The sequence below is a fragment of the Vulpes vulpes genome, chromosome X (assembly GCF_048418805.1).
Source record: "Vulpes vulpes isolate BD-2025 chromosome X, VulVul3, whole genome shotgun sequence".
Lineage (NCBI taxonomy): Eukaryota > Metazoa > Chordata > Mammalia > Carnivora > Canidae > Vulpes > Vulpes vulpes.
Genome location: NC_132796.1, coordinates 122,018,947 through 122,033,704, shown reverse-complemented (window position 1 = coordinate 122,033,704; position 14,758 = coordinate 122,018,947).

The window sequence follows — 14,758 nt, the reverse complement described above, 5'->3', positions numbered from 1 at the left end:
AATGTACCTATAGTCCTACAGCAAATCTTGGGATAGAGCAGAAAGAACCCAAAAAATTCAGCTCTAAGTCCAGTGTTCTTTATTTCATGAACACAGACCTTTAGAATGAAGTACGATATCCAGAAACAGACAAGTATGCAGGCAGATTTATTAAATGACAAAGGCGGTAGCTCAAATCACTGAGACAAAGATGGACTGCTTTTTAATGGTGTTGTGACAGCTAAGTAGCTATTTGGGAAAAACTTAAATTAGATTGATATCACAAACCAAATACAAGAATAAGTTCCAGGTGGATTACCAAAATCAATGTTTAAAGCTCTAAATCATATAAGTACCAAAAGGAAATACAAGGTGATTCCACCTTTACCTTTGGTGTAAGACATTCTATGGCTCATCCAGGGACAAAAAAAGAAAAGGCCAATATATTTGCCCATTTATTAAAAAAAAAAAACCAACAATATAACTCCTGCAAAAATGATACCAGAGCATATTCAAATTGTAACTAAGAAACTGGGGGGAAATTTTAGCATGATTATGTCACAGAGATCAAGTAATACTGAAAAATGGGCAAAAGAAAATTAACGAAAATGTAAAAGTTTCCTTTTAACATAAAACATGTTCAATCTCGCAAACGCTAACAAAATTCAAAATAAAACTACTCTGAGTTGGGGGGCACCTGGATGGCTCAGTGGTTGAGCGTCTGCCCTTGGCTCAGGGTGTGATCCTGGGGTCCTGGAGTCCCACGTCGGGCTCCCCACAGGGGGCCTGCTTCTCCCTCTGCCTATGTCTCTGCCTCTCTCTCTCTCTCCGTGTGTCTCTCATGAATACATAAATAAAATCTAAAGAAATAAATAAATAGACTACTCTGAGGGGAAATCCATAAGAAGAATGAAGACCTACGTGAGAGCTGGGGAATGGGAGTGAGGCAGGGAAAGGATCACAGAGAGAGTGTAGAGCAGAGGGGGATAACGATGGAGCAAGGGGCAGGCAAAAACAATTAAGGACCAGAGAAGGGAAGAAGAGCAACGTAATTCAAAAAGAGGGTGAGGCCAAAGGCCATTGAGCAGGCTCGGAGTCTGGGGCATGGGTTTATACAGGCAGAAAGAAGAAAGGGGAACAGAAAATTGGAGGAGGGGCACACTCCTCTCCACTGTGAACACACTCCGGCACCTGCTCACGGAGGGAAACACGGCTGGGGGTAGAGGACATGCAACAGGAATGGGGAAGTAAAGTGGGAAGGGATGGAGAACTGAGGACAGGGAAGCAGCTGGATGAGAAAGGGCAGAAGTGCAGACCTAGGGACACCAGGCTGGGGAGGACATTGCATGAGAGAGGAAAGTGGCAAGAGCTAGAGGGCCGGGGATCAGCGAGGAGTTGTTCCAGGACTGGGGCGATGGGAGAGCTTGCAGGAGTCGTGAGAGTGGAGGGACAAGAGGACTGAGGAGAGGACTAGACTGGTGTAATGGTCCTGGGGGAGGGGGCAGTGAGGAAGGTGGGTGGGGCTTGAGACTAGAAAGAGGGGTGTTTGTAGAGGACCTGATAAAAGAGAGGGTTTGGAGGACCAGAAGGGGCAGGACTAGGGGACCTGGGACAGGAAGAAGCTGGAGGACTTGAGTGGGGTGGGGTACAGGACTGGGGAAAGGGAGGGTGCTGGAGGGCTGGGAAGATGATGGATGCAGGAGGAGAAACTAGGCTGGGCGGTAGGACGAAGGAGGTGGAGGGGCCGAGGACTGGAACGGAGCTTCCATACAGTAGTAACAAAACCTTAGAATATGACATTAAATAGTACCATTATATTGGAACTAAAAACATAAAACACTTCGTAGTTGGATAATGAAATATGCTAATTACCATTAAAAACTCCAATAGAAAGAATTTAAAGAATGCCTGAATAAATCAAAGGAGACTTACGCCAGATTCATGATTCAGAAGTTAACATTTCTGTATGTCCATTTGCCCCGAATTTAACTCTAGATTCAGCGTACTCCCAATCAGCATTCTCGGATGCCTTTTAAAAAACCTGATCAGCTGATTGTAATATTTTCACGGGGTTTTCAAAGAGAACCTAATTCCTCACACAAACTTGGAAACGATGAATGAACACGGAAGACTAATACTACCCGACTTTGTGACCTACGGAAAACTGTTGGACACAAGACAGTGTGTTGTTGGTCTAAGGACAGAGGTATGGCTCAATGGAACAAAACAAACTAAAAAACAGAGCCCTAAATTTGTTGTCAATTGATTTTTGAGAAATCTACCAAGGCAACCCAAGGGGAAAAGAATTTGCTTTTCACAAATGTTGCAGGAACAGCTGCATAGGTATATGGAAAAGTAAATCTCTACCCTTACCCGTCACCAAACATAAAAATGTATTTTACATGGATCATAGACATAAACATAAAAACTACAATGATAGACCTTCTCAAAGAAAACAGGGATATCTTCATGACATTGGAATAATCAATTATGTCTAATGACACAAAAGGCTCTAATCATAAAAGAAAAACTTCATAAAGTAGATTTCAAAATTAGAAGACGCCTGTTCACCAAATGAGGCCATTAAGAATGGGCAAGCCACAGACTGGGACCGATTATCCGTAGAATATATATCTGACACAGAATCAATATTCAGGATATATAAATGACTACAAATAATCAAAAACAAAGCAGACATTAAAATAAAATAGTTGGACATTTCACCAAAAAAAGACTGGAATGACCAATAATCATGTGAAAAGTTCTTACTCATCAGACAAATGTCAATTAAACCACAACATTATGTTACTACAAACCCACTAAAATAGGGAAGATTTAAAACATTGACAGTAGTGATTGTTGGCTGGGATTTGGAGCATCTGGAATTCTCATAGAGTGCCAGTAGGATAAGGTGCAACAGTTGTTTTTGGAAGATTTGGGGGAGTCTTAATTTTAGACAAACACCTACTCTGTGACCCAGCCATGCTACTCCAAGGTATTGGCCTAAGAGATATATCCACATTTCTCCACAAAAAGGTTTGTACAAGCATGCTGATAGAAGTTGTATGTATACCTAAATTTAAAATCTGGTTTAGGGGCCACCTGGGTGGATCAGCGGTTAAGTGTCTGCCTTCAGCTCAGGACATGATCCTGGAGTCCTGGGATCGAGTCCCACGTCGGGCTCCCTGCATGGGGCCTGCCTCTCCCTCTGCCTGGGTCTCTGCCTCTCTCTCTCTCTCTCTCTCTCTCTCTCTGTGTGTGTGTGTGTGTGTGTGTGTGTGTGTGTCTCATGAATAAATAAATAAAATCTTCAAAAAATAAAATCTGGTTTAAAAATAATGAGTAAAAAGAAATCCATCTTCAGATAAACAAAAGCTGAGTTTATCACATGAATAACTATAATAATGGAACTTCTAAAAGATCTGCTTCAGGAAGAGGGAAATGATTCCAGGGCAAGGAGGTATGTTGAACAAAGAATTTGTAAACACATGGTTACATAGAAGTAAAAACTGTTTCCCTAAATATTAATCTTTTTTTTGAAGTGAGTTCTATGCAGAGTGTGGGGCTCGAACTCAACCCCGAGATCAAGAATTCCATGCTCTACTGACTGAGCCAGCCAGTCTAGTACTTTTAATCTAGGGGGCTAACAGAATAGGGCAGGGCTAAAATGTGGGACCACCGAAGTATGTAAGTTGGGAGGGAATGCCCTTGTAGTGTAAAAACGTCCTAAGGCCCTTGTGTTATTTGGGAGGGGAGGTTAAGATATAACTTTAGGATTTTTAAAATTTTTTTATTGGAGTTCAATTTGCCAACATATTTAACTTTAGTTTTTGATGATTTTGCAGGGTAACATTTCCAGGAGAACTATTAAAACAAGAGAGGGAGAGTGTGTCGCCTCCAAAACAGTGAATTGAAGAATCTCAAAAGCATTGAATATTTAAACAACTGTTTTTTATTTGGAAGATGTGGATGAGTTCAGGCTGTAGAGAGATCATCACCTTTGTTCATCTCTGAATCGGAACCTTTTTGCTTCAGTACTTTTACATGGATTGTGACTACACAAAAGAAAGAGAGGTATGTAAATATTTTATCATTTCTACATATTTTTCTTTGTGAATATAAAATAGATCACAAATACTTTTACATAAAAGTCTGGTCAGTCTTATGATCTAATACCCAAAGCTTTGTCAGGCCTCTTAAAACAAGCATTCAGGAACCCGGGGACCCGATACACCACCTAAAGACTGAAGGAAGAAACCTCATAAAGATTTCTAGAAAACAACACTCTGAAGCAATGACACGGTCCCCCCTATGCTTCACCTACACTCTTCCACGTTTCCATTGCCTACATCCACTTCTCTACCCATGCCGTTTCCTCTGCCGATGATGCAAAACTTCTATTATCTATACATCTACTAGTTGAAATCCTCCCTAGTATGTGATACTCATTACCCTGGAACCTTCCATCCCGGGTCAATCATGCCCTCCTTTGACCTCTAATGGGGCTTTTTGTGCTTTCCTATCTATTTATATGTTTATCTGGCTACCTCCTTCTAAATCTTAGGATTCAACTTAGGTATCACTTTTCTGGGAAGTTGTTGCTGCGATCTGCAGGCTGTTATCCACCTCTCCAGCACTGATGAGTTAGGTTCATTACATGAATGACTAAAACTGAGTAGGTATCAGAACCCAGTTGACGTTTAACGATACAAGTGTGTAGAGCACCAGGTCTGCACAGTTCTGTGTCTTTTCATAATGCTGAAAATGTCAGAATTAGTTTTTCTCCTATAAGAGACCACCAGTACACAAAAGATATATATATTGTAAGACTGCTCTAACACCAGTCCCGCCTCCAGTGACTGTACATCTCTGCCAAGGGGCTAGGCAACAGCAGTTCAAACATACGTTATATCTTTTGGATGGAGCAGGATTGCTGATCCTTAAAACTGGTTGCGAATGAATCCGGGGTTGAGATCCTATCAGGAAAGAAGCTCCCGTTGGAGTCTGAACATGTGAATTCAAAAGGAAAAGAAATCAAGAAGTGAAAACTTAATCACTATTTAATCGTTCTAATACAATAGTACCAAGAGGACACGTAGCCCTCTGTAATAGATATCACATTTAATGAACGTCAACTAAAAGGAATGCTAAATGCTAGAGAGAGAAATAGATGTGTGAGGGAGCTGCTGGTGACAAAGTATGAAGGGAAAGACCTAAGGAGAGTTCTTGAAAAGGAGTGATGAAGTCACTGCCAATAAGGCCTACAAGGGACTCTTTATGACAAAAAGAACTACATCTCAAGGCCAACAATCCTCGTGGGAAAGAGAAAGGAAGTGTGTAGGTAGACATGGAACATGTTAAATGTACAATGTGGATATCTATCTTTGATTAAATACTTTAGTTCATGAATATGATTTCATATGATGATTTAAAGGTTAAATGTGAAGGATGCATAGAAATTTTCCTGGTGAAAGGAATGGCAGGGCAGGCACACCATCAATTCTTGCTTTACCATCTCTCTGGTTTGTATTATCTTTCCAGTGACCTGATAAGCTCAGGTTTTTTTGCAGCTTTATTGAGGTATAAATTGACAAATAAAGCTGTATGCATTTAAAGTGTAGAACAAGGATCCCCAGGTGGCTCTGCAGTTTAGCGCCTGCCTTCGGCCCAGGGCATGATCCTGGAGTCCTGGGATCGAGTCCCACATGGGCTCCCTGCATGGAGCCTGCTTCTCCCTCTGCCTGTGTCTCTGCCCCCCTCTCTCTGTGTGTCTCTCATGAATAAATAAATAAAATCTTAAAAAAATAAAAATAAGTAAAATCTTTAATAAAAAAATAAAGTGCACAACATTATGATTTGGCATTTGTATACAGATGTTAAAATAGGTTCAAAAGATGAAAGGAGGTTGCACAGCTCTATTAAGAGAAGACTCTGATCATTTCCTTCCCTGTTTAAATCTCTGAAATGGATCGTCACTGAGTGTAGACAGTGTGAAACTCCTTGGCATGACTTTCCAAGCCTACTGGTTTTCTATCTGTGTCTATTGCACTTTTTCCTCACAAGATGAGGCACTACGGGCTACAGTTACAGACAACTGGGTAAATCAGAAACTGTTGAAAAGACTCATATCTAAAGACTAATAATTAATGCGTTGACCTGCTCAGAGGTTTCTGGTGATATGCTGCAGGATTGTGTCCTGGGTCATCCAGATTATCTTTATCTAAGTCATCAATGAAAATGTTGAACACATGCGCCTTGAGCACGTGAATAGCATTATATTCAAAGGGATAAAAAGTATATTAAATAGACTTAGAAACATTAATGTGCTTGCCAGGCTAGAGATAGGCTCCCAAATGAATAGATGAAGTCGATCAGAGAAAATTGGTAAGTTTTGCTCCTGGAGAAGTGAAAAAAGACTGATAGAATTTTAGTTGATAATAAGGTTAAGTCTTATTTTTTTAAGATTTTATTTATTCATTTGATACAGAGAGAGTGCACAAGCAGGGGGAGGAGCAGGGGGAGAGGCAGGAGGAGACTCCCCACTGAGCGGAGAGCCTGATGTGGGACTTGATCCCAGGACCCTGGCATCACGACCTGAGCCAGAACCAAGAGTCAGACAGTCAACTGACTAAGCCACCCGGGAGCCCCTCTTGCCCTTCTCGTTGTCTTAATCCTATGCCAGCAATTTAGAAGCAGCTCCCAGCTCTATCTTCAGGGTACAAGGCTGTCACTTCTGCAGGACTAAACAAAGGGCTTGATAAGACTTACTGCCTTACGGGGCACCTGGGTGGCTCGGTCACTGAAGCATCTGCCTTCAGCTCGGGTCGTGGTCTCAGGGTCCTGGGATCGAGCCCCACATCGGGCTCCTTGCTCAGTGGGGAGTCTGCTTCTCCCTCTCCCTCTGCCCCTCCCCACCGTTGGTTCTCTCTCTCTCTCTCTCTCTCTCTCTCTCAATAAATAATCACAAAAAAAAAAGACTTCCTGCCTTACAAACAGTGCTGCCTAGAAATCATCAAAATCGCTCTTGCCCAAGGATTGAGATCTTGGTCCACTTCCACGATGCTATCAGATACAGTACCCTGAAATTGTCCCATACAGGGACTAGATGGAGCACCTAATCCTTTTAGGGGATCTAGGTGTGTATGCCCCTGGGTCTGTAGCTTCTCATTCATGCTACTCATACAAAGGAACGACTTTTTATCTGGTTCCTGTAAACTCCCTAGGAAATGTCCACTTTCGTTTGGAAAGAATGTGTGATATAACCTGGCTTTGTTTGTAGTCCTTCAGTTTTTACTCTGCAATTCACACATTTTGCTTCAGTCCCTGTTATATACTAACAATAGGTGTCATCTGCTTACTGATTCCTAAACTGGCATTAGCCTTTGGGACTTGTACCCTGACTGTCTATCCTTTCTTGTAGGATATCTCAGCTCTACCCCATTCCCTGATACTCCCATTAAGTCTACTTTCTCCAGGCTTGGGGCCATACTTAGTTCAGCATATAGACACACCTAGAATCATATAATACTCTTCTAAACCTCTTTGGGGGATTAACTGGCAAATATAGTTAATTATTATAGAGTATAGTTAATTACTATATAATTATTATATAGTTAATTATTATAGTCCAAATGAAGACTGGAAAGAGCTGTGAGGTCAGCAAAGGAAAGCATCAACAAAACAAAAAGACAACGAAATGAATAGGAGAAATATTTGCAAATTACATATCTGATAAGGTGTTAATATCCGCACCATACAAAGAACTTATAAAAAAAAATAAAAAATAAAAAATAAAAAATAAAAAATAAAAAAAAAACAAAGAACTTATAAAACTCAACACCGAAAAACCCCTCAAACAATCCAATTAAAAAACGAGAAGACCCGAATAGACATTTCTCCAAAGAAGCCATCCAGATGGCCGACAGACACATGAAAACATGCTCAGCATCAGTCATTATCAGGGAATACAGATCAAAACTACAATGAGATATCACCTGATGCCTGTCAGAGTGGCTGAAATAAAAAAAACACAAGAAACAATGTGTTGGCGAGGATGTGGAGAAAGGGGGACCCTCTTGCACTGTTGGTGGGAACGCAGGCTGGTGCAGCCGCTCTGGAGAACAGCGTGGAGGGTCCTCAAGAAGTTCACCATAGAGCTCCCCTACGACCCAGCCATTGCACTACTGAGGATTTACGCCAAGAAAATGAAAATACTAATTCTAACAGACATGCACCCCAATGTTCACTGCAGCATTATTGACAATAGCCAAGACATGGAAGCAATCCAAGCGTCCACTGACAGACCAGTGGGTGAGGAAGACAGCCATCACTCAGCCATGAAAAGGGATGTGACTGTGCCATTTGCCACAACACGAACCAACCCAGAGGATATTATGCTAACGGAAATAAGTCAGACAGAGAAAGACAAATACCATATACTTCCACTCATGTGTGGAATCTAAAACAACAAAACAAATAAACAAAAAGCAGAATGAGACCTGCAAATGCAGAGAACAAACTGACTGTTGCCCAAAGAGGGGAGTGGAGAGAGGGGCAGAAAGAGTTATAGAATGAGTAAGTTCTGAAAGGAATAAGTCATGAGAACAAAAGGGCTTGATAAGACTTATTGCCTTACAGGGGGGCCTGGGTGGCTCAGTCATATAGACTAGTCCAATCACTATGTCGTACACCTGAAACTAATGTAACATTGCCTGTCAACTACACTCAAATAGAAAAAAAAAATAAACCCTAAAACTTAAAAGAAAAGAAAAGAGGTACCAGGAAGGGAGGAAAACCAAGAAAGTATGGCATTGTGGAAGGCCATGCAGAAATTCATCACAACCATTGTCTCTGGAGAGGTGGAGGGTGACTAGCACTAAGGGCGTGCCAAGATTATTTTGGTCTTATTTGTAAGATTTCATTAAAAACGATCTGAAAAAATTATGACAAAATGTTGACACTTAGTAATTGTGAGTGTTGAAGCATGGATGGCTATTATTTTCTGTACTTTCCTGTATTTTTAACCTTTTTTTTTTTTTTCAAAATAACAGCACTGGGCAGCCCGGGTGGCTCAGGGGTTTAGTGGCGCCTTTGGCCCAAGGTGTGATCCCGGAGACCCGGAATTGGGTCCCACGTCAGGCTCCCCGCATGGAGCCTGCTTCTCCCTCTGCCTGGGTCTCTCATGAACAAATAAATAAAATGTTAAAAAAAGATTAACAGCATCAACAAAAACATGGATGAATTGGTGGTGAGGCTGTGTAGACTGAGTGACTTCACAGTTTCCGTGAACTGGATTACATCACACGAAATTTATGTAATGCACTGAAGCTATAAAAAGGAGAACTGCTGATTGCAAACAGTTTTTAACTAAGTAAAGAATAATTTTAAATCATGAAAACATTGTCAAGTAGGCCGAACAGAAATAACAGAATAAAATGAGTTAGAAAAAGGTTGGATAAAAAGCCTGAAATCAGAAAAATTGCAGATATTCTACTTGTATTAATTATTTCCCATTGCAAGTCTTGAACAATAAGAACAAGTTCAGCTTGTTAAGCTTCACTACCCCCTCCCCCCCGCTTAATAAAGAGGGGAAATGATCCCAAGTAGCAAAATGGCAAACAAAACAAAATAAAAAGAAATAACAACAAAATTCCTGCAGAAAAGGGAGGAGAACCAGCAGCAAACCAGACGTATAAACTTAAGAGCTAAAACTCTAAGAATCTTAGAAGAAAACATAGGGGGTAACTTTCATCCCATTGGATTTGGTAATGAATTCTTCAATATGACACCAAAAGTCCAGGCAACAAAAGAAAAAAATAGCTAAACTGGACTCCATGAAAACTCTAGAAATTTTGTGCATTTAAGGATACTATCATTTAAAAAAGGATACTATCAGGGGAGCAAACACTACCCACAGAATGGGAGAAAATACTTGCTAATAGTATATCTGAGAGGGGATGAAAATCCAAAATGTATAAGAACACCCATAACTTAACAACATACAAATAACCAACTTCAAAAATGGACAAAGGTCTTGAATAGACACTTCTCCAAAGAAAATACACAAAAGGCAAAAAAGCACGTGAAAAGATGCTCAACATCACTAATCAGCAGGGAAATGAAAATGAAAACACAATGAGATGCTACTTCACACCCATTAGCGGTGGCTATCATAATGTGTTTTTTTTTTTTTTTTAATCCAGGAAACAAGTGTTGGTGAGTATTTTGGGAAGCTGGAACCCTCGTGCATTGCTGGTAGAAACAGAGAGTGCTTTAGCCACAAAAAGGGTAAATGGTATGACAATTCCTCAAAAAATTTACCATAGGGATCCCTGGGTGGTTCAGCGGTTTGACGCCTGCCTTTGGCCCAGAGCGCGATCCTGGAGTCCCGGGATCGAGTCCCACACCGGTCTCCTGGCGAGGAGCCTGCTTCTCCCTCCTCCTGTGTCTCTGCCTCCCTCTCTCTCTATGTCTATCATGAACAAATAAATCAATCTTTTAAAAATTTACCATAAAATAACCACGTGATCAAGCAATTTGACGTCCAGGTATATATCGGAAGAATTGAAAGCAGAAACTCGGACAGGCATTTGTATGGCAACGTTCATAGCAGGAAAGATGGACACAGCCCAAATGTCCATCAATGGATGAATGAATCCACAAAATGCGGTGAATACATACAATGGAAAATTATTTAGCCTTAAGAAAGAATGACATTGTGAGACACGCTATGACATGGATGACTTTTGAGGACATTACGCCGAGTGAACTAAGCCAGACACAACAGGACAAAGGGTGTGTGAGTGCCCTTGTAACGAGGTACCTAGAATAGTCCTATTGATAGAGCTGGAAAATAGAAAAGTGGTTACTAGAGTGATTTTTTTAATGGATATAGGTTCTGTTTGACATGATAAAAAACATTCTGGAGCTACATAGTGGTGATGGTGACGCAATATTTTGAATGTATTTAATGTCACTGAATTGTACACTTAAAATGGTTAGGTTGGCACATTTTATATGCATCTTACTACAACCAAAAATCTCTTAAAATCATGTCAAAATGCCATGCAAAATAGCACGTTTAGTCAGCAGGGAGTATGATCCAAATTAAAGTTTTCTGAAGTTCGTATGTCGTTTCAGAAGAAAATACTCATTAGCTTTCAACTTTTCACAGTTTCACTCTGCACGCTCTAGTGTCTGGCATAATAGCAAAATAATAGCAAAAGAGCATATAGCTTCAAAAGCCAACAGGGGAAAGAAAGAAAGAAAGAAAGGAGGAAAAAAAAGAATGTCACCACTGCAGAAGAAGGCCAAAAGTGAGAGAGGGGAACTTCGAAAGCTCAGAGAAAGTCGGAAGGTTCCCTAACGTTTCTCCCTCTGCTCTCCCCTCTCACACCCCAGCTCCCAGGCAATCCCCAAGCAGGGCCTGCAGCCCAAGAGCCAAATACCCCAGGGAGACAAACTGTCCTCTCCATTAGGGGGAGCTGTGGCTCCGTGAGGGGAGAAACAATTTACTTCTTTCTTTTTCTTTTTCTTTTTTTTTTTTTTTATTTCTTTATCTTTAAATCCTCTGCCGTGCCATCACGCGGAACCCTGCCTTGTCTCCATCACAGAAGGGAGTGGGGTTTGGGGCCACAGGAAAACACTGGAGAGAGAGCAGAGATAGAAAAGCACAGGGAAAAATGGTCCCCCCTCCACCCGTGCAGGGGTAGACTGGATTCAACGGCTGCACACAGTGCTCGGTGCTCATCAGGGTATGTGCCCTCCTTCATCCCCATCGCCTCTTCCCCCCCTCCTCCCCCTCCCCCTAGCAACCACCAGCTTGTTCTCTAGAGTTGAGTCTGTTTCTTGGTCTGCGTCTCTCGCTCTTTTCTCCCTTTTGTTCATTTGTTTTGTTTCTTAAATTCCACATATGAGTGAGATCATATGGTACTTGGCTTTCTCTGAAGGACTTACTTCACTTAGCATGATACCCTCTAGGTCCATCCATGTCATTGCAAATGGCAAGGGTTCATTCTTCTTGATGGCTGAGTCAGTCCTATTTCAGTGCGTGTGTGTGCGTGTGTGTGTATGTGTGTCCATGTACACACCACATCCTTTCTTTCCTCAGATCTTGGAGTAGTGCTCACTGTGGGGCTGGAATAAGGGTAGGGTTGGGGTAAAGGCTGTGGTGAGGGTATGGGCATATTGTCCTGCAGTTCAGAGGCCCCTCCGGAGGGCTAAGTTTACAACAAGTGCAATGCTCAGATTGATGGGTTAGTGGTTAGTAGTTAGCAGTTAGGGGTTAGGGTTAGGGTTAGGGTTTGCTTTAGGATAACGTTTTCAATTAGAATACTCTCTGCCTCTATCTGTGTCATTACACACGGCAAGATTTTCTTGTTCTTTGTGGCTGAGTAATATGCCACAGTATATATATGCCGGGTATTTTCTTCCCTCAGATCTTGGAGTAGGGTTTGGTGTAGGGCTGGCTTAAGGGTAACTGTTAGGGCTGGGGTGGGGATGAGGGTATGGGCCTATGTCGGGCACTTCAGAGACACCTACAGAGAGATGAGTTTACGTAGAGGGTTATGGTGAGGGTAAGGGCTTAGGGTTACGGATTAGTGATTCACAGGGGTTAGAGTTAGGGTTTGGCTTATGGTTAGGTTTTTAATTAGAATACTCTCTAGCAGGGCACCTGAGTGGCTCAGATGTTGAATGTCTGCCTTCGGCTCGGGGCGTGATCCTGGGGGTCCCGGGATCGAGTCCCACGTCGGGCTCCCTGCATGGAGCCTGCTTCTCCCTCTGCCTGCATCTCTGCTTCTCTCTTTGTGTCTCTCATGAGCAAATAAAATCTTTTTTTTTTTTTTAAAGAATACTCTCTAGCTCATTGCGGATGAGAAGACTTCTTTCTTTCTTTTTTTTTTAAATTTTTATTTATTTATGATAGAGAGAGAGAGAGAGGCAGAGACACAGGCAGAGGGAGAAGCAGGCTCCATGCACCGGGAGCCCGATGTGGGATTCGATCCCGGGTCTCCAGGATCGTGCCCTGGGCCAAAGGCAGGCGCCAAACCACTGCACCACCCAGGGATCCCGACTTCATTCTTTCTATGGCTGAATAATATTCCACTGTAAATATACACCACATCTTCACCCAATCATCTATCAATGGATACTTGGACTGTTTCCATAATTTGGCTACTGCGAATGATGCTGCAGTAAACACAGAGGTGCATGTGTCCTTTGCATTAGTGTTTTCATATTCTTTGGGTAAATACCCAGTAGTGTAATTGCTGGGTCATAGGGGAGCTCCACTTTTAACTTCTTGAGGACCCTCCACACTGTTCTCCAGAGTGGCTGCACCAGCTTGTGTTCCCATCAACACTGCGATAGGGTTCCCCTTTCTCCACATCCTCACCAACATCTATTTCCTGTGTTGTGGATTTTTGCCATTCTGACAGGTGCGAGGGGATAGCTCATTGTGGCTTTGATTTGCATCTCCCTGGTGATACCTGATGATGAGCATCCTTTCAGGTGTCTGTTGGCAATCTAGATGTCTTCTTGGAAAAATGTCTATTGGTGTCTTCTGCCTATTTTTTAATTGGATAATTCACCTTTTGGGTGTTCAGTTTGATACATTCTCAATAGATTTTTGGATACTAACCCTTTACTGGATATGTCATTTGCAAATATTTTCTCCCATTCAGTTGGTTGATTTTTGCTTTGTTGATTGTTTCCTTTGCTGAGAAGCAGCTTTTTATTTTAATGTAGCTCCAATAATTTATTTTTGCTTTTATTTCCCTTGCCTCAGGAGATGAATGTCAAAAGAAAGCCAGGATAGTAATACTTCTATCATACAAAATACGCTTTAAAACAAAAACTGTAGGGGCAGCTGGGGGGCTTAGTCAGTTAAGCTGCCGCCTTTGGCTCAGGTCATGATCTCAGGGTCCTGGGATCAAGTCCCACATCAGGCTTCCTGCTCAGCAGGGAGTCTGCTTCTCCCTATCCCTTTGCCCCTACCCCGTGCTTCTCTCTCTCTCTCTCTCAAAAAAATTAATACAGTTTAAGAAAATAAAAAATGAAACAAAGACTATAACAAGAGACAAAGAAGGACACTATACAATCATAAAGTGGACGATCCAACAAGAAGCTGTAACAATCATACACCTTTTTTTTCAATCATACACCTTCATGCATTCACCATAGGAGCACCCCAATACATAAAACAGCTAATAACAAACATAGAAAAAATAATAGATAGTAATACACATAATAGTAGGGAACTTTAACACCCCACTTACATCAATGGACAGATAACCCAAACAAAAAATCAACAAGGAAACAAACAGTGGCTTTGAATGACTCCCTGGACCAGATGGATTTAACAGGTATATTCAGAACATCCTATCCTAAAACGGATACACATTCTTTCCAAGTGCACATGGAATGTTCTCCAGAATAGATGACACATATTAGGCCACGAAACAGGTCTCAACAAATTCAAAAAGATCAAAGTCATACCATGCGTCTTTTCTGACCACTGTGCTATGAAACTAGAAATCAACCACAGGAAAAAATCTGGGAAGTCCACAAATACATGGAGGTTAAATAACATGCTAGTAAACAATGAATGGGTCAAAGGAGAAGTAAAAAAAAAACATGGAAACAAATGAAAATGAAAACACAACTGTAGATATGATCCTTTAATAAAAAGATTTTATGTATCTATTCATGAGAGACACAGAGAGAGAGGCAGAGACACAGGCAGAGGGAGAAGCAGGCTCCCTGTGGGAAGCCTGATGTG